General features: G+C 46.5%; 1 protein-coding gene across 3 annotated transcripts in view; it reads right to left on the reverse strand.

Moving 5' to 3' along the window:
• The window catches only part of PGBD2 (piggyBac transposable element derived 2), a 20507-nt gene extending 18324 nt beyond the window's left edge, over positions 1 to 2183 (reverse strand). For all 3 annotated transcript variants that reach the window (XM_017891104.1, XM_017891106.1, XM_017891105.1), the window contains exon 1: positions 332 to 2183. The gene's annotated coding sequence lies outside the window, so the exon portion shown is untranslated. The remainder of the gene's footprint in view (positions 1 to 331) is intronic.
• Positions 2184 to 3439: the final 1256 nt, after the last annotated feature.

Consider the following 3439-nt stretch of genomic DNA (forward strand, 5'->3'; position numbering starts at 1 on the left):
CCGCCCGAGCCTGACCTGGTCCCTCCCACCGTGCCCTTAATCCATCCCTCTTTAGCCCGACCCCGCCCTGGTCCCCACCCACCCCGCTCCGCCTCCTGCTCCGCCTCCCGCTCAGCAGGGCCCGGCCTCCGGCCTCGCACCCCAACCCGCAGAGGGAGCGCCCCCTTGCGGCCCTCGGAATCCCATTGTTCCTGTCCTGGTCCCGCCAGCCCACCGTGGACGCGGAGCAGTGAGGACGAACTCCTCGGACGCCGTTGAGAAAACGCAACATCAAGGCCAACCGCTCCTGCACTCAAGCTAAGCCCTGCCTGCGGCGCACAATGATGCCTACCTGCCCTGGCCCAGACGGAGCCTCGCGAGCCCGAACTGGACCGTAAGCCGCGCCGAACCGGAGCGCTGCGCCTGCGTTGGCGTCGGGCGTCGCGGCCGCGCAACGTCCGGCACGAGAGCGCTCGCCGCACCTCGGCCCGCCTTCCACGCCACGCCCCCGAACCAGGCCACGCCCCGGCCCGAGCGACCATCGAGACTCCGGGACCTCCGCGGCGCCTAGAGGGATCCCGAAAACGCCTGCGAGGCCAGAACGGCCGAAATAACGTCTACCACCCCAGCGGGCCGGCTCTTCCCGCCACTCTCCCTTATCCTCCCACCCCCGTCCTCCCTTGGATACTTTCCTCGCTTCTAATCAGGAGAGCATGGGGACTTTCTAGGGTAGTGGTTCTCAAATGTGGCCCCAATCTAACAGCAGCTTCACCTGGGAAACTGATGGAAATGCAACTCTTGGGACCCCACTCCAGGCCTACTGAATCAGAAACTCTGAGGGTGTGCCCTGTACTCGGCCTTACCAACCCTGAAGGTGACTGTGGTACAAACTAGGGCTTGAGAACCACTGCTGTATGGCAGGGTTTCTCAGCCTCCACTCTTGACATTTTGGGCCTGGATAATTCTTTGTCGAGAGGGAAGGAGGGTGTCCTGTGCATTACAGGACGCAGGGTCACGGAAAAAATACAGTTAAATTTGGGTTTGAGGTAACAATGTTGTTCATCTAAGAATCACATTTAACTGGAAATCCCTGTATTTCATCTGGCTACCTTACCTACCTATAGTTTTACTTCGTAAAAATAACCCTAATTGTAGGATATTGAGCACCCCTAGCAACGAAGTGCCAGTAGCACACCACACTCTCCACTGTAGTCTACCCCTTGAGAATCACGGCTCTGTAAGGACTTTGTCCAGCTGAAACCTAGTAGCCCATTAGGTATATAGGACAGTGTACTCCACAGCAAAGTGCCTTGCCCTGAAAGGCTTTGAACACAGGAATCCCTGGGACCAGACCCTGTTAACATTCAAAAAGAGGGCCACTTAGTGAAGAGTTTGTATTTGCTTCTCCACCCTGACACTTCACAAATGTTATTTGGTCACTGTAAAGTGTGTTCCAAAACACCTGCATCAGAAGAAAAAAAAAATGCTCATTTGTGGGATTCTGGAGCGAAGGGCACGTGTAAGTTTGTCATCATTCATTCCACATATGAGCAATTTGAGGAGACAGATCATGAGCCCTGGGAAAATGGGAGTGCTACTCTAGGTGAGGTAGAGTGGTGTTTCTAAGTTGCTTTGTTCCCCAGATGCCGTGTCTCATTCATTCATTCAAGTGTTAAATGAGTGTCCTCTCTGTGACAGTCAGTCCTCTGGGCAGTGCTGTTAGAACAGTGAAAGAAATAAAAGGCACAAGAGAAAAACCCTCTTGTCATGATGCTTACATTTCAGCGGGAGAACCAGACAATAAAATATATGGTGTGTCAAAGTGGAAAGTGCTAGGAAGAAAATAAAGGAAGCAAAGGGGACCAATAAGACTGTTGCGAACTCAGTTTTAAATAATTTGGTCAGGGAAGGTTGGTAAGTGAGAAGGTTGTATTTGAGGGAAAAGCCAAAGAATATGAAGAGCAAATTCACCATGCAGAATTCAAGGGGGAAAGTACTTGAAGCAGAGAGAATGGCATGTGCAAATGCTCTGAGGCGAAGCAAGCCTAGCACATTTGAGAATGGCTGGAGACAAAAGAACAAGAGAATCAAAGAAATGAGGTCAAAGAGGGGGTGAGTTGAACAAGGAGTAATAAGATACATATATAGTGTGCTTGCTAGCTGTTTTTTCCATACCTTTATGATCTAGAGAGAATTGTCACTGCAATTTGGATACTTGCATATGTAAAGTTAATAAAAAGATCAGGAACAAGTGTAAGTGTTTATGGAGCTGCAAAGAGCCCATCTAGACATTTTCAGTGCATTGCTTTGAATAAAGCTACGTTTAAAAACAAAGTCAAATCTTTGAAAGCAATGTCAAATTTTGGGTAGAATGGCAGAACTGCATAATAGGAATTGGGAAAAAACAAAACAAAAAACTTAGCCCGTTAAGCTAGAATCCTTTGAGGAAAATATATATTTTGAAGTTGTCTTTAATTGAGAAATAGGCTAAATAAGCTTTAAGGAAAAAATTGGGGGGAAAATATTTAAATTATGTGTATTATGAATAAATTTCAAAAAAGCCTTGCAGCCTAGTTTGTTTATAGATACTATCTTGCTTTAGGGAGTTAACAAAGTTAAAAAAAGAAAAAACATATAAAAAGAAGAAGAAAATGGACTTGGGGAATTAAACATACATTTATTAACTTATGTCATTTAGGTTATTTCACCTGTACATGTTTTTGTGTGTATGTATGGGGTGAGATTTTACATATAAAAATTCTCATGTCCATGAAGCATTGACTAAATAACACCTTGTGGTTAATGATGGTAGTACATAGCAGCGATTAAAGCTCAGCTACAAGTTGCTTGACTATATTAAAGTTTTTGACAGCCATAGCAGTATCACAACCTACCCAACAATTAAGAATGTCACATGCATGAAATCACAGTTGTATAGAATTATGAGAAGATACTCATTAGTCCATCAGGATATTTTAGTTAAGAAAATTACTAGAGATATCAGGTGAGCTGGACCTGAAGAAAGTACCAGATGCTAGAACCCCCAAGCCCCCATGATTAATGGGCCCAGGATAAGAAGAGATTGCTGGTTTCTTGAAGCTTCCTTGTTAAGAAATGATATGGAGGTGGCATGCATTCCGATGACAATTGAATTGATTTGATGCACTATGTATGATTAAGGATTTGATGTCCTGCATAAAGTTAAGAACGAGGCTGGGCAGTGCTGGCTCACATCTGTAATCCCAGCACTTTGGAAGACTGAGGTGGGAGAATCGCCTGAGGCCAGGAGTTCAAGACCAGCCTGGGCAATGTGGTAAGACTCTGCTATATTAAAGTTGGCCAGGCATGATGGTGCACACCTGTAGCCTCAGATACTCAGGAAGCTAAGACAGGAAAACTGCTTGAGCCCAGGAGTTTGAGGCCTCAGTGAGCTATGATCATGCCACTGCATTCCAACCTA

This window comes from Rhinopithecus bieti, unplaced genomic scaffold (assembly GCF_001698545.2).
Source record: "Rhinopithecus bieti isolate Rb0 unplaced genomic scaffold, ASM169854v2 scaffold_20860, whole genome shotgun sequence".
Taxonomy (NCBI): domain Eukaryota; kingdom Metazoa; phylum Chordata; class Mammalia; order Primates; family Cercopithecidae; genus Rhinopithecus; species Rhinopithecus bieti.